This window comes from Corvus cornix, chromosome 3 (genome assembly GCF_000738735.6).
Source record: "Corvus cornix cornix isolate S_Up_H32 chromosome 3, ASM73873v5, whole genome shotgun sequence".
NCBI lineage: Eukaryota > Metazoa > Chordata > Aves > Passeriformes > Corvidae > Corvus > Corvus cornix.
The window spans coordinates 108,541,179-108,562,634 of record NC_047056.1 but is presented as its reverse complement, the minus strand read 5'-3'; the positions used below and the strand labels follow the sequence as shown (position 1 = coordinate 108,562,634).

The 21,456-nt window shown below is 45.7% G+C and overlaps 1 protein-coding gene across 4 annotated transcripts in view; it reads right to left on the bottom strand.

The window, feature by feature from the left end:
• The window catches only part of EVA1A (eva-1 homolog A, regulator of programmed cell death), a 208,976-nt gene that overhangs the window by 47,014 nt on the left and 140,506 nt on the right, over positions 1-21,456 (bottom strand). Inside the window, exon 1 of one of the 4 annotated variants that reach the window (XM_010393248.3) lies at positions 18,342-18,627. The exons of the other annotated variants lie outside the window; for them this stretch is intronic. The gene's annotated coding sequence lies outside the window, so the exon portion shown is untranslated. Of the gene's footprint in view, positions 1-18,341; positions 18,628-21,456 lie in introns of those variants that run through there. 4 annotated transcript variants of the gene reach the window in all.

Sequence of the window (21,456 nt, the reverse complement as noted above, 5' to 3'; positions counted from 1 at the left end):
ACACATGTTAGCGGAGATGTAATTTAAAGCAGAGATCAAATTCTACAAAGCAAGACACAAAAAAAAAAAAAAAAAGAAAGAAAAGTAATAGTAAAGCAATTCTATGAGCAACAGGAAACCTCAGCACTGACAGGGCTTTGCTGAGCACTACACAAACCATACAGCATAAGCTGCACCTGAGAGGACCTTTCCTATTGCACAAGTATTCAGACCCCCTGCCAGACTGTGAATGTGATTTTGCTCTGCTTTTCATCAGCCAGGATCAAGATCCAGCATCTAATGAAAGCTCTAAGTCTCTCTAACCAGCAGGAATAAGAAAGATGCCAGCTGAATTTCCTGGATTAAGACAAAACAACAGGAAAGCTTGGGAGGTCTGAGTCTTACCTTGGACTCCTGGCAGCAAAGTGTGACAGCACCACGTCTGCTTCCCACATCAAAGAAAATGCCCAAGCCCACTTTAAGGGTGATGTGAACAGCACCTTTCCAAACTAAAAAATCACTACTGTTCAGAAATACAGAGCACCCAGATAAAACCAGTGAGACGACAAGTGGCAGTCCATTGCTGGACATCACAGTACAGCCACACCAACTCCCCGAGTTACTCACCCAGAGGGGAAACTCCCCACTCTCAGAAATGCATGTTCAGGTGGTAACCTGAAAAGCCTGAAAAATGCACCAGGATGGAGAACCCCAGTCCCAAAACAATGGTCTCTTCACCCACCAAATGTCCTACCCTTGCTTACCAACTCTGCAAGGACAGGAGATACTGGTTGTATTAATTCTCAGCCTCCATGTCTTGTCCCTTTTTTATCCAATTTGAAATCAATGTCTCAATTCTCCCCTCAAACAGATTATTAGTTCAATTACTTTCTTGTTTCTTTCATTCATATTAAAGGGTTCCCAAACTTTCTAATCAAAATAATAGCAATTTAGAAAGCTTGATTTGTAGGTGACTAAGGTCCTTTCACACCTCTCCGACCTGAAAATCTACTAGCTTTGACTCTCACAATAACCTTGGGAAATTGGGATCACATTTTAGGGAAGGATACTGTGATTAAGAAAGCACAAAATATGTATAGCCTTGTTTGCTATTCTTCTACCACCTCAAAACCATTTTGGGGTAACGTGGCATTTCTACACTTCCTTTCTTTGTGTCAACTTTCACATCTGGGGACACACAACTTCTCCAGTCTTCCAGTTGTTTTTCTCCCCAGAAGATGTCAAACCTCTTTTGCAAGCTGCAGGGATGTCCTCACAAGTTTCTAATCACAAGTGTTTCTGCTGTGGGTGACTGCAGGTGACAGTTCAAACTGTGCAAGTCCTGTTCCAATGGAAAAGCAAAAAAATGCAGCTGCTGCTGCTTGGAACGAGGCCACTGCCCAGCAGAGCACAACCACCCTGTGCCTTCCTAGGAAAAGCAAGAGGGAGTCATTTGTGCAGCACGTGAAATGTTAGGTAAAGCCAGGAGATTTACAGGTGAAGAAGAGGTGGTGATTCCAGCACCATCAGCTTGGGCACCAGTGCAATACTGACTCCTGCAGTGACCCCCACAGCTCTTCCCAAATGCCCTCTTCCTTCTTTAACCCCAATGAATTCCTCTGCTGAGACAAAAAATCCAGGAACTGGCTTGCTGAAACAATAAGAGGATCTTAGTGCAAATTGCCTTTTTTCAGCCTTTTTTTTTTTCTTTTTCTTTTTTTTTTTAATAGGAGTGCTAAAACACTGGCACAAGTTGCCCAGAGAGGTGGTAGATGCCCCATCCCTGGAAACATTCAAGGTCAGGTTGGATAGGACTCTGAGCAACCTGGTCTAGCTGAAGATGCCCCTGCTCATTGCAGGGAGCTTGGACAGCATGATCTTTAAATTCCCTTTCAATCCAAACTATCCTGTAACTCTGTGAATCTGTTACAAAAGCAATGCCTGTCCTCTCCTGTCCACCCAGGGGTGTCCCACACAGGCTTGTAGGTTGCCATAGTTGAGGGGAAAAACACAAGCAGCTTCACATTGTTTCTTTCTTTTCACAGTTCTTTTTCACCTGCTATCAGTTTCCCATATTTATCACTGTGAAATCAAGTTATATATTTGAAAATATATATCAACTGTCTGACATTTGAAAATCTATTTACAGTGCTTTTCTTCCCATTACCCTGTTTACTTTACAACTTTGATTTTATTGAAATGCCATTTTGGAATATTGATTTCACTTGAATTGCAAATAGAAATGGGCTTTCTTGGAGAAAATTAAATATATATTTCATATGCAACAGACAGGAAAATCTCTCTGAGTCACTCTTGCATAGAGAAGTAATTGGCCTATTTAAGAGGGTTGTGTAATGTTGTGTAGCTCAGGACACTGAGGGCTAAATGTTGATGTGCTGGGAAGATCGGACATTTAAAACCTTCTCACAGTCCAGCACCATCAGACCCATTTATTCAGTTTGTGTTTCCACTTTTCATAGTCCTGACGAGTAAAATCTCTGCAGCAAAACTTGGCATTTGACTCCTTCTGTTCTCTACTCTCTCTACCACCAGCTCTGCATTTCTCTCTATAAAGCTTTTAGTGAAAGGTGGGTGAGCGGGACTGGGGAAGGTACATGACGTTGGCTCCTTCTGTACATAAACATTTTGCCAGTAACACTTTGTCCATGAGACGTTGTGAAAAATGACACAGCTGACAGGGCTATGCAAACAGAGCAACTCATGCTGGGGCCAGGAACCCCATTTGCTGCTTAGTCTATCCTTCTAAGCAATAAACTACAGGGGGAAAAGAAAAAAAAGCCAAAAAACAAACCTTTTGTCAGAGACTAGGTTTGTCTTTACTGGGAAAATGTATTAATAGAGTTTGGTTGATAGACTTGCAAATCAAGTTAAGTAAAGCAACCCCTGTATTAGAGGAGGAAGAAAAAAGGTGTGATTACAAAGGATGAACAGCCACTAGAGATGGATCTACCTTTCTACCAGAGAGAACCCCTAAAATCCTCTGTGATGTAGTCCAAGTGCCTTCCCATCCCAAATGGAGGCTTATTGTGAGCTAAACCCTGCATACCAATCCTTGCCCTACCACAGGGGAAAGCGTCCATGCATTCAAAGAAGGAGCTTTGCAAGCCCTTATGGGGCTTCACATACGGAGCATTCCCATGCAGACGTTTGCTTAGAAAAAACCACAAACATTCATGAGAACTATTGCAGAAAGCATCAGACCTTGAAAACCTAAAGGGAAGAATTTCGGACTCAGGGAAGTCTTCTACATCAAAGGAAATGGGACAACCGGAAATATGGAAGCAACCCAAACTTGCCACAAAGTGTCTCTGCAACTTGGTACAAAACTGACAGACATCCGTATTCCCTCGTGCTCCTCCCGTGCTTAACAACAAAATAAATCAATAGCTGCAGTTATCTGTGTCCTGAAAGAACAGGCACATCCTGTGGCAAGTGCCCCAGGGTGTCAGGACTGAAACTGGACCCCGGAGAGCCCAAATGGGCACAGCCTCACGCCTTGGGCTGCAGAACAAGCAGTCCCTTTCAGTCCTACAAGCAGAGCGGATCCGTGGGGCGCAGGGCTGCGGAGCCAGAGCGGCTTCAGCGGAGCCAGCCTGCTCACGGGCAGCTCAGCAGCGCTCCCTCACAGCAGCAGGGGCGGGTCCCAGGGGGTGGGACGGCATGTGCTAGGATAGCATATCCCTGCAGCACCTCATGGGCTTACAGCTGGCCCCTACAGCAGGTGGGCTGGAGCTAACGCCTCCAGCCGAGTCTCCAGCTCAATGTCTTGTTAATGCAAATCCCTCCATGACGCTCCTAACTCGTCCTGGCAGGTGCCATTTGCTGCTCACGAGAGAGGCAACAGGAGCTTCTGGGTAGGAGGGTCCTCCTAGATACAAAACTTGATAACAAGTGATGTCTGACTCCAAAGAATATGTATTACCTATGAGCCAAACACCAAGAGGAGAATTCTGAAATTTTTGAAGCACTTATTAATCATAGAATCATTAAGGTTGGAAAAGACCTCTAAGATCATCGAGTGCAACCACTAACCCAGCACTGCCAAGCCCACCACTAAACCAGTCCCTAAGTGACACATCTACAAACTTTTGAACACTGCCAGGGAGTGATTCCATCACTTCCCTGGGCAGTCTGTTCCAATGCCTGACCACAACTTTAGTGAAGAAACTTTCCCTAATATTCAATCTAAACCTTATCTGGTGCAACCTGAGGCCATTTCCTCATTACGTGGGAGAAGAGACTGACTCCCACCTGTCTACAACCTCCTTTCAGGCAGGTAAAGTCACCACTGAACTTACCAACAGATACCAGAAAGACATGTAAGATAACTTCCCTCTTTACTATAGTAAACAATGTCCATTAGCCAAAGTGGCCTTTCAAGTGACAGACAGGATGTACACATTAATTTTAATGTATACAATAGGAAGATCAGGGAACAGGTTGCCTGCATTGTAGATACTTGCCTTGACAATGCTGTCATTGCACTGCTTGCATTGCCTCCTAGTCCATCTGCAGGAAACCTTCAAATTCGAAAAGTTATTAAATCGAGAAATGATAAATTATCTACAACGAAAAGGGAGAAAAAGTAGCTCCTTTAATCTCCCAATAAAGAAGCAAAGGAAATTGCATCATTCCCAGATGGAAGACCAGTGTGGCTGGCCAGGCAGACAGAGGGATCACTGCGTTGGCATCAGTGACGCTGCTTCCACAGACACAGACAGACAGACAGTTCCAGAGAAAAGGGCTAAAGGGAATGCCTAGATCCAGCTCCCTCCTGGCCATCTAAGAGTCTTGACACAATCTTTGTATCTGGTTACTCTTTCTCATATACAGCACATCAAATCCCCGGCCCTAATGCATGGGGGAAATGAACTTTGCTGCTCAGACACATTTCTGATGCGGTTCTCAAACAATGTGGGAAAGACAAGTTGTAATTCCCTTTGGCCAAGTGCAAAACCCACCAACTACGAAGTGAAGCTGAGCTGAAAAACTACACTTGTCTTAATTTTTAGAGGAATGTAAAAAGAAATGAGAAACAGATTTTGACTGAGTATTTTTGTTAGTACTGCAATTTTTTAAATTTTTTTTTTTCTGATGCATTATCTCGTCAGTAGCAACCGAGTTTATTTTCTGGCCTCCTTCCACAAGCTCTCTGGGTGAGATAGTGGTATTTGTTTTAACGTAATAAATATAGTTGTTAACCAAAAAGAGGCAGATGTTTATCCCCAGAATGTTCCCCACACGTTCTCAGCCCCCATTCACTGAGATTATTTCTTGTCTAAATTAAGTGCATTTAAAAACCTGTCTGAATTAACTACTCCAGAGGGCAACAAATAACTGTTCCTTAGTGGAGAATGATATCCTGTAGTCTTCGTTCCTTCTGGTCATGCCCCTCACTGTTTACACCTCCCCAGAGCAGAGTAACTGTTGACAAATTAGAAAAGCACCATTTCAGACTTGGTTTCAGAATCACAGAATGAGTCAGGCTGAAAGGGACCACAGAGATTCATCTCCCAACCTCCCTGCTCAGGCAGGGTCACCCCATAGCACATGGCACAGGATTGTGTCCAGATGGGTCTGGAATATCTCCAGTGAGGGAAACTTCACACCCTCTCTGGACAATCTGTTCCAATGGTTGGTTACTGCACAGTAAAGAAGTTCTTCCTCACATTCAGGTGAAACTTCCTAGGCATCGGCTTCTGCTTCTTGTCCTACTGCTTGTCACCACCAAGGAGAACTTGGCTCCATCCTCTGACACCCTCTCTTCATATATGGACTTATAAGTCTTCCCTTCTTAGTGCCAGTTAGGAGGTTTTTCTGTGGATCTGCCCCTCTGAAGACTTAATGTATGGAGACCCTTACACCATTAGCCTTAACCCAGCTGTAGTTACTCTCCAAAAATAGAAGGAAAGGAATAGCAGAAATCTGCAGGAAGCCAGGTTCACAGCTGACTAAATGAAGGCAGATCAATGTACCATTGCCTGAGACCAAGCTCACAGCCAGTTTTTACAGAGCCACCGAGAAGCAGCAACTATTGCTTGTCTGAGCCCTTCAAAGCCCTGATATTCCATCTGTTTCTGCTCCATCAGACATCCAAACTGCAGCTTTGTGCTCACTGGGGACCATCCTACAGCTCTGACAGCTGAGGTGTTGCTGCTCACTGATACAAGATCCAGTTTAGGGAACGGTTCTTCACCTTGCCTAAACTGGCCATTCCTAAGGATCCGATAGAAAGCTGGGTGCAAGATCAAAGACAAATATATATCTAACCCCAGAGAAGCAGAAGAGACATCAACAGCACTGACAGGGAGCTCCAGATTTCTGCAGGGACTTCAGCATCTACATATCAGCCTGAATGACTCGGCCAGGCAGAAGTTGACTCAAAACCACAGAAGGGGGGAAAATCATTTAAATATAGAGGCAGGCACATTTATCAGCTAAAGGAAAAACCTCCCTCTCCACTGGGGTTTGCCTTGGTAAACACAGAAGACACAAGTCAACCAGATCGCCCGGCCAACCCCTCACCCCACACCCAGCCAACACTCAGAGCCAGTCCCCTCTGCTCACTCCAGCAGGACGCTCTGCAGCTCCCCTCCTCTGAAGTTTGCTTACATTACTGCCTCTCTTTGTTGACATTGGCATCTTTCTCAAGCCTTTGCATAACTATTTTTTCTTGGATATACTTAATCTATCTTATTTTTATCCCATCTGTGAGAAAAAGCAGCTGCAGCGCAAACCAAACCGCTTTGGCAGTTCCACCAGCCCCGCAGATCCCATGACCCCCTTGCCAGGCTGCTGTAACGTTTGCTGTTTATCTGGTGCTGCTCTTGGGCACTCACCCATGTCCTATCCCAAACGCAGCAGGAATGTGCAAGTCCTCCTAAAGGCCTCTTTCAAGGTGAATTAACCGAGCCTCATGCATACAATATTGCCGAGTGTGGACTTTCAGACTTTTCTTTTTCCATATAAAGTTTTAAATGGGTTTAGACTGAAAATCTTCCTGAGGGATCTCACGTGTTCTGCATACACAGGTCCTGCAAATTAAGTTGGATGTACTCCCTGGGAGAATCTACTACAGCTGAGGAGGTTTCCAGCAAGGATACAAGGACCACTAATGTTACATCCTCTGCTTTAAAGGAATACAAGACCAAAAGGAGAAACAGTGACAGCTTTACCCGTGTCAGCTGCTGGCAGAGGTGGAAATACCACTGCCAACAATGAAAAGACATTTTTCATATTTTTTCACAGAAAAAATACCACTTGAAAAGCAGGGGTGGGATGCCTGTTGTAATTGCCATGGGATTTAATCCAAGGTAAATCTGTGGCTGCTGTTATCCAGGAAGATGGACTGAATGGTCTCACTAGTCCTTCTTGAGCTTTTACTTAGGTACCTAAACAGCTGGGTTTGCCTGCTTTGTGAGATGCTGTCCAGAAGGAAGTGAGATGGTGGCCAGTGATGGGTGCTACACCCTGGATCATGCTGACTTGCCAAGTGCTGGAAAATTCTCCAGGACGCAAGGAATCATACAACCATTTAAGCTGGAAGAGACCTCCATGATGATCAAGTCCAAACATTAATCCAGCACTGCCAAGGCCGCCACTAAACCAGGTCCCTCAGAGCCACATCATGTCTGCTAAATCTCTTCAGGGATGGTGACCCCACCACTGCCCTGGGCAGCCTGATCCAATGGCTGACAACCCTCTCTGTGAATATATTTTTCTTAATATCCAACTTAACTGCCCCTGGTGCAACTTGAGGCCTTTTCCCCTTGTCCTGTCACTTGTTACCTGGGAGAAGAGATCAAAACCCACCTGCCACCAACCTCCTGTCGGAGAGTTGTAGAGAAGGAGGAGAGTGAGGCTGTTTCTCTCCTTCTGCCACCCGAGGTGCTAAGCTATAGTTTGGAAGCATGAACAATATGTCATTGTCACAATGAGATCTGCAAAACAACTTCAAGCAACTGTTTGTAAATCCATTTGGGTTTCTAAGTCCAAACATTTGTAAATCCATTCCCACCAACTGGGAATACATGAGTCAGTGACTATCTGACAAATCCCCCCAGTTTATACAGGAAGGCATAAAGACATCAACCCTTTAAAATCAATATTTTTAATCAAAATTTCCTGAAGCAAATGAGTAAAACAAAGATTTTATTTAAAAACCTACCTAAGTACTTAACTCTCCCTTCCACTCTCCTCACTTGTCAATGAAGGAGCAGGACACAAAACGGTCCTTTATCAACAAGGACTGACAGGTCAAGTTATACTCTTATATCACCTCACTATCTTATTTTAAAAAATCCATATCCCACCTTGCACAACATTAGAAAATTATTTTCATTTATACATAATTGGGTAAACTTTGAATATTTACCTCTTTATTTTTATTTCCCCCTTTTTTTTCACTAGCCAGCATAGAAATGTACAAGCATGGGTCATCTTCATTTGTTTGCAGAATGCTTCAGACTTAGGGATTAATTAATTCAAAAGAACCAGAGTACATGGAGTTCTTGGGGAGAGGAATATAATTACTGCATTTAAAGTTCTCCTGGAAAAATGTTAAAGTGGCAATTTTTTGGAGTTAATGTCTTTTCCTGCTGGTCATTCTGGCTGGAGGCATCCTCCTGTCTTTAGGATAAAGGAGATGTCTCCTGTGAGATTGGGTGGGGTAGAAGCTGTGGTCCACAGGTGAAGCAGGGAAACACAAAAGACCTGGAGTGCTCATTTTCCTAAGGATTTCACTTAATCAAATTATCACCAAACTGCAAGCCATTTCTAACCACTAATTACCCACTGCCTGGAAACTATTTTGAACAAATGTAAATGTACAAAATCTGGTTGATGATAGCCTTGAAATGTAGATCCTGGGAAGCCTGTGAACTTTAACAACTGTGGAGAAACAAAACCAGAGTTTCTTCTCATAACTTTGATCCTGTTCTAGGGGCAATACACAGGCACACGTAACAGATCTTTCCTTCCTCTCTATTTTCCTGCCACAGATACTCTTTGGAAACAGCATTGCAGTTACTCCACACAGTTTATCCTTCAGAATGTATCAGATGCTATTTAAACAAATGCATGCTAGAACTTTTCTACAGTGCCTCCTGGTAAACTGCAGCCATGAAGAACCTGTGTTCAGACTCAAGGGGCCAAAAAAAGTTGAACTGAAGTCAAACAGAACAATTCAGTCTCATCCTACAGTACCAGACTCTTCATGGTGATATTACAGATTAAACAACTATGAGAAGGAATGAGGGATCACAGGTGTTTCCCCACAAACACTGCAGCCTGCCTTAGGACTGACTTCTCCTTCTCCTTTGAACTGTACAGGAATGACTTGTCACTGTGCATTGTACCACAGCAGTGCCACAGCTGAATCAACCACCCAGGCATGGACGGGGGGGGAAAAACCCCACAGATATCCTCAAGCAGTCCATGGCTCAATGGAAACATGAAGGTAGAACTAATTCCCTTAAAAGCCATGGAGATTTTAAGTTTTCCCATACTAAGTTTTTAATCTGAAGATCCTTATGGCCCTTTGCAGATTGAAATAATGAGTTTGTTTTCTGCAGATCAAAGTTCAAACCCTGATGGAGGTTCACCTTTTCCACGTAGCCATTTAGTCCCTACAGTCTCCATCACAAAATTTCTGCTCAAAATCAAGATCCAAAGCTCAGGAATTCAGTGAGAGGATAGAAGAGATGATGCAGCTCCTCAGCTGCCTACCCTGCAACAGGGTCTTGAAATTATAATTGCCCAGAAATAAAATTTATGCAGATTCAGAAAATAAGCAGGACACGGGCAAGCTGCATCCGTTCATCAGTAAAGCAAAAGCTGATGGAACGGGAGATTTTTTTCCTGAGCTCCTGTTTGGAATCTTCTTCTTCTTCCAGGGTCAACAAAACCTCCAGCTTCAAATTTTTGCATATATGCTTTAAGAATTAGCATGCTGTGAGGTCTCACTGCAGACAGCACATGTTTTCTCAAGCAACATATACAACAAAAAGTCATGGGAGTTTTTTCCACCCTTCCCTCCTTATTAACACAAAGCAATCACTTAGAGCTTTTCAGTTTTCCAGGGCACCACAAGCAAGAAGGAATGAAACCTCTGACAGATGGCTTTGAGGTAGCACCCTCACTTTGCAATTTGATGAGATGACCTTCCTCATGTCATAGATGTTGGGGGGGGAGAGGTCACAGGCTTCCTTGCTGTTCCAGCTGCACTTGGTCTCCCCCTCAGGTCCCGCACATTAGGTCCTAAGAAGCCACTGAGACAGGGTTATAATTTAGGGTGCTTGCGTCAAGCTGTGCTTTTTTGAAATTACTCTAGGATGTCCAGGAGACATGGAAAGACAATGTAAGAAGTTTTGTGTCCACTTCACAAGCTTGCTTCTCTTTAGTAGGTGGTTTTCCTCGTATCTTTGCCTGCATTCCTGTATTTCACAGAAAATACCTTCATTCCTTCCTCCCTAGGTCAAGTTTTCTTTTGCTTATTGCTGTATGCTTTCACTTCATCTCTGAGATGATTCACACTATGTGATCTCTGCCATGAGGGAGAATCAAAGGTCAAGAAAGCTCTAGTGGTGTTTCTGTAGCAGTGAGTTCTGTAGCAACAAACATTGCAGGTTCTGGAACTTTTCTATCTATGCTATTGCACAGCTCTCTCACAAGGTTTGTGCTTGAGTGTTAGAACAGGCTGCCGAGGGAATTGGTGGAATCATCATCCCTGGAAGTATTCAAAAAGTGTGTAGATGTGGTGCTAAGGGACATGGATAAGTGGTGAACACAGTGGTGTTGGGTTAAGGGTTGGACTGAATGAAACTAGAGGCCTTTCACAACCCTAATGTTTCCATGATTCTGTGATTTTAGTCCGAGCCTACTGGTACCCACCGAGGTAAGGCTCAGGAACCTGAATGTGTCAAGTGCATGAACCACTGGAGCACTCAGTGTCTTCAGACACAGGTGCTTCAACCTTCCCAAAATTTCCCTCCAACATCCATTGTGGCCACCAGACATCAGCACTTTGTCCTAAGCACCTGTCTCAGAGGGAGAGATGAAAATTCACAGTTTCTTATCCATCTCCTCACAAAGGTTTGCAACACACACTCACTTCAGAGTAGGGAACCTATTTGTCTCATTCTGGAGTCCACTTGGACTACTGTGACAGCACCATTTACACTTGCTTTAAGGATATTTTATATACTCAGGAGGTGGTGGAAGCAGCTTAATGTGCCTGAGAATTGGTTCCACAAAATCTCCACCTTTCCTTTAACTGCTATTCTCACACAAAATGGGAACAGCAAATGTTTCAGAGAACAAACCGTACCGGTTTAGGGCAAATGGGTGCAGAGGCTTTATCATTGTTGCAGTGCCAGGAAAATGAACAAACTTGCCCCCTGGGTTGAAGCTAAAGGAACAAAATTCTTGAGCCCTGCCTAAAATCACATGGGTCTGTTTGGCTCGTCTGATGTTGTTCCATGGTGATTCACAGGCATTGCTCTGCCTTGCTGTGTGATGCTTGGCAGCCAGCTGCACAGTCAAAGCTGTGCAGAGAGCAAACGAGGGCCCTGATGCATACTTTTTTTTTTTCTTGCAAGCAAGCTCCTGCCTCAGAGACAACTCTAGAAATCTACAGAACAGGCAAAGTCCAGACAGAATCAGCAACTATTTAGTGTTGCTGGAAAATAAAGCCAGATTGCACAGCCTGATAGCCATATGATCCCCTTCTAACATGCATTTCTCCTAGTAACAGCAACAGGCAGTGCCTCACACACTGCTTTGCAAATAATGATTAAGGTCGAGAATACCTCCCCAGCTTGTACCCTGTCCTTTGCACCTGCAAAACCTGAGTTGTGGAAAGTTGACTTGAGGCCACGTTTAATCAAAGCCTTACCTACGTGTCACAAGAGAGAACCTGTAGCCATCCCACCCAGCAGCGTGACCTGGAGCACCTATTTTAAGTGTTGAGGTATCCAGCAGAGTCAGAAGGAGTCAGGAGCACTGAAATTCTGAGTGACTCAGAACCTGTACTGTACATGTAGGGTCCAAGGAGACAGGGTGTCTAGGAAGGGCAATCAGGTGTTGCCTTGTGTGCCCAGTGAGGAGCTGCTGAGAGCCAGCCAGCTGGAAACACCAGGAATGTATCCGAACAGGCACCTGCCTCCTGGCTTGCTCCTCTCAGAAGCTGGCTGATATGGCACAGAAGCCTTTCCTAAATACCAGCTGGAATTTCTCACAAGTGGTGCAGGAGACATTCACCACACAGCATCCTCCTGAAGGAAAGGTGATGCAGACCCATTCAGGGAAGCATAAGCTGAAGGTGGAGGTTGGCTTAAATATGACCACAGTGCCCACGGGGTACTTCTGTCTCTCTGGGAAGGGTTTCTGCTGCCACTGTTGCTGCCCTTACATGAAACTCATGTCTTGAAGCAGTTTGTCAGGAAGCATTAGCATGCCTGGCAGGTTTGCCTAGCCTGGCCTTCTTCAAGTAAGCAAACAGAACGAAGGGAATTCCCAATTTTGCATGTTTAAACAGTAAGACTAAAAGCTATTTAGAATCCTGCTGACCAAATCTCAGATCTTGCAGGCTTGGTGCTGTTCAAGCCTCCTTAGCAGGCTGAAGAGCACCCTTCTGACTTCTGAATTGCAGCAGAGAAAGAAAACACAGAGCTTGTCAAGAAAAAAAAGAAAGGAAGGAGGACTGGCCACGGACAGGTGATCCCTCTCTGCTTCTACCTCCTCCTGCTTGTGAGAAGGGATCTTCCCTACACTTTGGGCACATCTTTATCCCCTCATTCCTGAGCACACCTGACACCACACACTGCTGTGACATTCATGGCATCATTGCTCCCAGGAGAGCTTTTAGTACTTGCTCTGTAATCCAAATCTACTAAATACACATTAATCTAATTGTAACCATTGTATCAGGCAGAGGAAAAGAATTGAGAAACTTCGGCTTACAATGTGCCAACTATTCCAAAAATCAGATCACTGTGGATAATAAACAGTGAGAAACAACAAAACAGGAGTCAGAGGAATTGGAGGCTTTCATGGTCACTGATGTAGTAAATCAGCACTGAAGTTTAACACAGACAAATGTACTGTAAAGTAATATATCTGAGGGAAAGGACTGGGCTTGAAAGCACATATTTAAATGTGACATTCATGCAGTACACTAGCCAGGAAAATGAGGCTGATTTCATTAAAGAAAAATAAATCTCTGAAGACTATACAGTCCATGGATACATTAATAAAAAAGAAGGAAAAAAAAAAAGTAGTCCAAGCATAATTTAGGCTATGTCAGAGGGGAATCACAGTGACCAGTAAAACAAAAGGAGCACAAGATATATTTTATTAAGTTAGTGAAATAAGTCTGGATGGGAAACTCCAGAAGACTATCTTACAGGTAGTGTGTCAAGTACCAGTGAGGATGGTATGTCCACTTCAGCTGCTATCTCTATCCTTAGATAGAGGGTCTGAGGACCAAGAAAAAAACTCAGATTTAATTAGCAAGCTCCCTGTATATATTTAAGATAGCACCTGCATATTTAATTTATGGCAACTTCAGATGTTCTCAGCTTTCCACTGCAACAGCCACTGTGGAAACAACTCCCACTTCAAGGACAAGCAAAAAGAAGAGAGCAGGGATTAGTGGTCTTTCCATTGCCAATGGTCAGCGAAGGAGGAAAACAGAATTATTGTGGTCACAGAGGAAATCAGAGCTCAGATCTGTGGTTTTTTCATAACCACAGAACACCTCGGAGAACTCTCCAAAGTGCAGGTACACAGACATATTTGCTCCAGTGAAAACCAGCTTCTGCTGGTGTGTGAGGGGACAGACTGCTCCGTGCTCGCCAGCTTAAGAGCAAACTAACTCTGGCCAAGGACACTGGAGGAAAACTCCTTTCTGTTAGCCATGGTTCTGCAATGGTGCAAATGGCCTGGGATGCTCTCAGAGACTCATCCCTAGTGAACTGCTGGGAACTTCCATCAGGAAGATGAGGTCCAAACAGCTTGAGCTGTGATTTCTATCAGGTATCTCAGGGTGAACACCACCACACTGACCTTCCTCAGAGGCCAGATTTATTCTCAGCAGAGAAAGAAAACCTCTCACAGTTGCCAGATTAAGCTGATCAAGAACTAACAAGAACTGGAGAAGCAACAGGAGTAGCCTCCTCCGCTCTGCCTCCAGAGAAAAATCTGGCTTTTATTATAAAATTCCAGCCTGGAGCTTCCTCCCACAGGATAGACCAAGGAGGCCCAGACTTGTATGAATTAACCAAAAATAACACTTCCAGGGAGGGAGAGGATGATTGAGGGAATTGCTGATGTGATACAGAGGCCTCTCACCTCCTTCTCACCAGTTCAAGTCCAGAAGTCAAGAGGAAGGAGAGAAAGTCTCTGACTTTGTGAAGTTTGTTGCCTTTAGCTGATTTACTGGGAAGTAAGTGACTGCCACAACCACCATCATGTCAGGCAGCCCCAAGCCAGTGGACAGAAGAACAAAAACTGTCCTTCCCATCTCCACAATAATCCATTTTAAAGAGCTGTGGGTTGCATGTGGCAAGGCTCAGACTGATAGCGAGCTCCAGGCTCCACCAGCAAATATGTTTAAAAATAGCCAAAGCAAACAGGATTCTGTTTGGGGAGGGAGGGAGACAGGCACCTTTTTGGCTGTGTTTGGCCAGCAGTAGTACGGTCTGGTTGATCCTGACCGTTGATCTCCACTATACATCCTCATTGCTATGGCAATGTCCCATAAACAGAGCAGGGATCAGCAGCTCCCTGGAGCAAGGAGGCAGCACTGTCCTCAGGTAGTGGCACTGCATTAGAAGAAAGAAAACATGAAATTTGTGCAGGCAAGCTGAAGACTCACTAGAGCGTGTAAATGTTACCTAAATTTGTGCATCAGCATTTAAATACCACGAGAACAGAAGCTGGATCTAAGCAAGAGCAAAGCAGATGAACACAGAGTGTCTGATTCAGCCCGGGGAGACAGGGAAGCACAAGGAGCTGGGAAGCACCCACAAACTGAGCCAAGGCTACCCCAAATGCTGCTGCTGTTCCCCAGGAGAAGCCTATGAGAAACTAAAGCAGATGGCAGCCAACGTGCTGGTGGGCAGCAGCAGAGAATCCTTGGATGGGCAGCAGCAGAGAATCCTTGGATGGGCAGCAGCAGAGAATCCTTGGCAGGACAGAGAGCACCACACCAAGCACTGAAGCAAGAAAAAGCAGCTCAGAGAAAAGGACCACCAGCACCATGAGAAGCCACCAGTAATGGAAGATCTCTCCTGGAGATCTCAGTGGCCATCATGGGTTTGTGGAGCTGCAGCGGGGTCTGGCTCAGGGATGGGAAATAGCACAGGCCTGCTGTTACAAAGCAGGACTTGTTTGCCCTGCCCTTGTGCAAGGTGAGAAAGGGCGAAGGGAAGCACGTGCTCACCCCACTTTCCTGCAGAGTCTTCACAACCTGTGGCCTCTTAGAATACTGGTTCCCCCACTGCAGTGGAGTGGCCGCCGAGAGAGGCTTTACTCAAGGTAGTACTTTGGTGAGGTAATCTAAGACAACAGGATTAAACTGAAACAGACAATTTATGTTGTGCAACAGGAAATATTTCCAGACAGTAAAGTCTGTTGGGCTCCAGAGCACTTTCCCAAGGTAAGCAGCAGAACTGGAATGGCCATCCCTTGGCTCATCTGTCAAGGCTACGCCAGCGTAGTGTGGTGTGGAGAGCACGCTCACACAAGGAGAGAGACGGGACAGGGACCCTGGGTTTGCTGCTGTTACAGCCGTTCTGTGTAAAAACAGGGACCCAGCATTTGCTTAGACACAGAGCAAGTTTCTATTAACAGAAGAAAAAGCTGAGATCTAGGGCAAGTATGAAAGCCAAAAAAAAGGCCAGAAAGGTCTTGGTGATACTTGAGACCTTTCAGTTCCATCATGATCTCACCCTGAGTGGGTTTCTCTTGTCTTCCTTTCTCCTTTGCAAGTGTCAGAAAAAAGCAGATATTAAGGGACTGATCCTTACGTGCCCTCCACTGCTGTAAATCAATAATAACATCACTGAAATCAGCAGGGTGATCTCAGGTTAAAATGAAGTGGGTTCACACTTAAATCCAAGAAAATTAAGGATGAAATTATGGTCATCTCCCAACATAGCACACGTAGGTAAAGTTTTAGGAAACTGACTCCCAAAACCTGCATTTGAGACAGAGGTTCATCTCTCAACAGCTGTATATATGGGTGGATTTCCAAAGGACTGGAGGTCCTATTCCCCCCTCAAGCACCCAAAGCAGCCCCTGAAGCACAGCTAGCCCTGCAGTCACCTTGCGCAGGCAATGAATCTATCTACCTCAGAGCTGACTTGCCTGTTGAACCCCCAAGAAATTGCCAGCCTGTCCCCCCATTTCCTTTCACATTGCGAAATACAGAGCGCAGCTCCAGGTAAATGCTGTTTCTCAGGCTCCCAAGAGGTGCTAGGAGCAACTCCTGCTACAGTTTCTCCCCTCGCTCTGCTACATGAGCTCATTACTCTCTTGGCTATGTCTCTGCTAGTAAACTAACCCCTGCCAGAGCCCATTCTCAGCCCTGAAGCAAATTGGCACGACCTGACACCTACATATTATTAAACTCTCTTACACTCTGAAACAAGGTGACTACATCCAAACTGCCTTTGGAGTGTCTTGGCCCTTCCTAAACTCCAGCAACACCCCGAAGTTGTCTCAGATCAAGCTGTGTGCGGAAGCACACACCCTGGAGACCAACTCACTGGTACACGTATAAGCCAGCTGTGAGGATATTGAAAGTGAGTACTTTCTGATAAATCCTTCAGTAGCACAACACTCAGAAAGAGTCTGGGAGATTGGAAGACCCAAAAAAGGATTTCCTACTCAACTCGATTAAAAAGAAAAAAAGTGCCTTTCATAGAGGAACTGTGAAACAAACTTTGAGCTTTTACCTAGAAACTGGCCCCAGGCAAAGCTGTCAGTAAATGTCTCCTGGGTCCCTCATTGCCTGTGGCAGCAAGACAAGGGGTGCCAAGGCTGGACAGGGAGCTTGAACTTTCCCCAGCCATGGGAGGCGATGTGCCTTGGCTGGAGGCAGGAGAGAGGGACAGGGTGAGCCAAAGCCCCCTTCCTACATTCCCGTCTTGTAACTCCTTCCACCACTTTCCCATTGGGGAAAGGGGGACAGAGAGGGCTCTACTGCCAAACTAGCATTAAACGAGGGAATTGAGGGAGCAACATGAATCAAACAGTGACTAGAAGGTAAACACACTGTACACAAGGCCTTGGGATCATTTTTCCTAGGGTCAACTCCAAGGCTTTTATTGCTTCACTTATAATTAGCTGGTAAATATTGTACATGTAATTGACCTTTCTAAATGCTGCTGGGTAGCTGGAGGTGTTGGGAGCTAATCCTGCCTGTGAAGACCTGGGGTTGTGCAGCACTGACTTTATCTCCTGGTGTGTAATGCTCTGCAAGCGCTTTTTTCCCTCGCTTACTGACACATTGAGATTTACTGCCCTGTGTCAGTGAGTTCAAGAAAGCCTTTTAACTCTGGAAGCTCCGGGAACCAGCTCCAGCACATGCTTCAGGATTTATGCGTCAGTTTGTTATGCCTTGTTTGTCCAAGAAACAGTCAAGACTGAACGAGTCAGGAATGACAGAAATAGTACATGAAGTCACGGTTGCTCCACTTTAAAGCACAAGCATTTGTGTCTTTTTCCTACCAAATATACGTGCATTCGACGAGCCAATAAGGCAATGGCAGAGGAAAGGCAACACAGGCAGGATTTTACAGATGCCAGCTGAGTTGTGCCCGCTCCTCCAAGAGAGAGTAACACGGATTTCCCCAAGTATCAGCTCTTTCTGCTCAGAAAAGCAATCCCCAGAACTGTACACACTCACAAACCCCGTGAACGCTGCCGCAAGCCAGCCCTGGGAAAAACCTGCGAACACTAAACTGAAGCCGAAAGACAAACACCTAAGAGAAAACGCTGAGCAGCCCCTTCTCCTTCCCTCACCTCCGCTCACTGCCTGCCCGGCTGCTGTACATCCCCGTGCTGCTCTCTCCCGCTGTTAAACAGCCCTTTTTTCCGTCACTCACATCAAGCCACCAGCACAACAGCACCAATGCCAGCCCTCGCAGCTGACCTGTCCTACGGAGTGAGACGCGCACCGGGCTCCCGTCCCCTCCCCGTCCCCTCCCCGTCCCCCCGCAGCCCCTCGCCCACCCAAACACCAGCACCAGCATCCCGCGGCCGCCTCGCTCCCGACCACCTGCACGGACAGGAGCACGGCGGCCAAGTTTGCGAGAGAAGGATGTGTTTGCTCTCACCGCCTCAGGTTCCCAGCAGCCCGGGAAGTACAGCGAGCTGCGTGGAGAGAAGAAAGTTGTTCTGGCGTTCGGCTTCTTGGCGCTCCTGGCAGCGGGCTGGGAGCTGAGCCCGTGGGGGCAGCAGGAGCAGGAATGCGGCGTGACAGGCGGCAGCGTGAGGTGTGCCCAGCACTGTCACATCCTCCCCAAAAGCCGCCGGCCGGGAGGGCGGACGCCCTGCGCGTCTGCGGGAGGGCTGGAGCGCGGAGGGAGCGCGGCAGCGAGTGTCGGGCAGGGCAGCAACAGGAAATGACACAGAAACTTCACCAGGCTCCAATCCAAACTTGGCCCCTGACATGAAAGAGAGGGGAGGCAATTGGGGGCGGAGGGGGCGAAAGAGAAATTTTTCCCCCTCATTAACCAGCGTAAAAATCTGCTGACTGGGAAAAAAAAAAAAAAAATCACTGTGACAAGTTTTATTAAAGCAAGGAATGAAGGGGGGGGTAGGGGGGATTCCCATCAGAGTTTATTTATTTGTGCAGGAGTGGTGCGATGATGTTAGACACTGAGAGTAAAATGCCATTTTCAGCAGTTTCCTGGCTTTTCTGAGCTCTCGAATGCTCCGATGTGTGCCTGAGGGCAGCAGGCAGGAGCGAGGTCCCCCCGCATCCTGTGGCTCTGCCCGGGGTGTCAGGGAGCCGCTCCGAAATGCAGCACTGCCGCAGCTCCCAGAGCAGAGGGGATGGGCCGGGGCTGCTGGGGACCTGTGTCCAGCCTGCAGAGGAGCACACGGCCCCACACACCTCGGGGACAGGGCGAGTGGCAGCCCAGGTACCGGCGAGACGTGACAATGGCAGGAGTCGCAGAAGTAGAAAATCACACTGAGCGTGTAGTCAAACATTTGCTTGGATGGATTAAAGAACTGCCTTTATCGAACAAAGCTGGGTGGATACTTCAAAATCATAGAACCATAAAATCATTAAAGTTGAAAAAGACCTCAAACGCCACCAAGTCCAGCTAACAACACGTTCAGCACTAAACCATATCCCCAGCTACCACATCTACACATTTTCTGAACACTTCCAAAGATGGCAACTCCACCATGTCCCTGAGCAACCTGTTCCAATGCCTGACCAGTCTTCCAGTGAAAAAATTTTTCCTCATACTCAATCCAATGCATTTTCTAATAGCATTATTCCTAATCTATTTGGATTATTTTCCTAATATCTGCTCTAATCTTCCAGCAAGACAAATCCTCTGAACACCTCTCTGCCTGTTGGGTGCAAGGGAACAACATCTATTGAACTTGGTGGCAGTTTTTATAGCATCCTTTAGACCTAATACCTAAAATGTGTCCTCACAAGCAGCCCAGACCTAGCCTGACTTTAGGCTCTCTGCAAATCCCACCTGCCCTTGCAGTAGGCAGTGCCATAAACTCTTTGACAGGACACCACGGGACTTTCTGAGAGGTCCTCATCTTCCTGATTTGGTTCCCACACCACTGCTGAAAGGTGGATGAGATGCCCACGCAATGAGGCCACTGTAGATTGAATAGCAGGTCAAATGGAAACTTTTCACTTCGAAGAAGCTGTATCACTCCTCCTCTACTGAAAGCTGCCCTACCAGATGTAGTAAACTGTAGGGACAGTTGGAACCCAGGTCTAAGCTCCGAATTAACTCTTTCCTTGAAAGAAAATATAAACATAGCTATTCTGCCCACAAATATGAAAGTGGTGAGAGATTTTTTCCTAAAAACTGGGCTTTCTCAAGCTAAAGAAGGCCTTCCTGAGACCTCTCCATTTACCAATCAGTTTAATAGGAATACAATATTCCCACTAAAACAAAAATTTTAAAATATTCCTATTTGATGGGGATATTTTAAGGCCAGCTGAGATCACTCATTTGATAATTTCCATCATCTGGCCTCATCACCTGCATAGCTGAAGCCACAGAATGGTGTCCCAAAACAATACCTGAATCATTACAAATTATGGCACATCATGCAAGGACACATCCCTCCCTGAATCAGAGGCTTTCAGGGAAGCACAATCCACCTCAGATAAGTTATTTCAGTGGCTATCACCCTGTCACGAAGAAGGGCTGCCTTTTTGATCTGCATTTGTCTGGCCTCACTCTCCACCCTCAACCCGGGCCATCACTCATCAGTCTCTCCAGGAAGCTGCAGATCAGGCATGGACAGAGAAGGCTGCAGCCCACCAAAGTACAGCCCATCTGCAGTTTACCCCCAGAACAGCAGGAATATTTCAAGCCCAGGCATAGCTGGGGACCCTCTGATATTTTGGTTGAAAGCACCCAGGCCGTGCAGCTCTGAGTGGAAACTGGAGCCTGCTGCTCCCTCACCATGCAAGCTCAACTTAACAAAACCACAGACAAGTCATCTTGTAACCTTGTCCTGAATAAATAAAAAGAGCTGAGCTTTTTTTAGTCTCTCATGGTAAGGCAGATTTATGGACAAACCACAAACCATGCCTGTCACTCTTTCAAGGTCCATTTCCATTGCATTAAAGTTCTTTCTGAAATGTGCCTACCAGAACTGGATGTTGTATTGCCTCACCTATTTGTAAATTTTTAACAGACTTGGACTCCTGTCCAGTTGCTCCATCAGATGCATCCCTCTCTTTGCTGAGCCTTTGTGAATGCAGTAGCAACCTAACAAGCTGAATTAGGGATTTATTGTTATAGTATCATTTTACTCCAAACTTCAACCTTAAACACAAAACACTTTCAGATCTGGCATTTATACAGTGTTCAACATATGCTTTGATCCAAACAAGGGCTTTGACCTGCCTAATCTTTGGTGTATTTTTTTCGCTCCTGTGAATGACTTGAGCACAATCGTACGGTATCAGCTGTCACTCCCTTAATGAGAGGTTATTTTCAATTAATCAAAGAAATATAAACAGAGCCTTGTATCGAGTTTAAATAAGCTCAGAATAGTTCTGACCTTAAAACAGATGTCTAAAGCTGTGTCTCCTTTCAGATCAGAGCTAGTGCACTGTCAAGAAGAGATCTTGCAGATCTGTTTGCTCAACCAGCTCAAAAAAACAGCTATCAGCTCCAAACCCTGACACAGTCCAGTGTGGCCCATTGAAGTCAGTGAATCGGGCAGCCCATG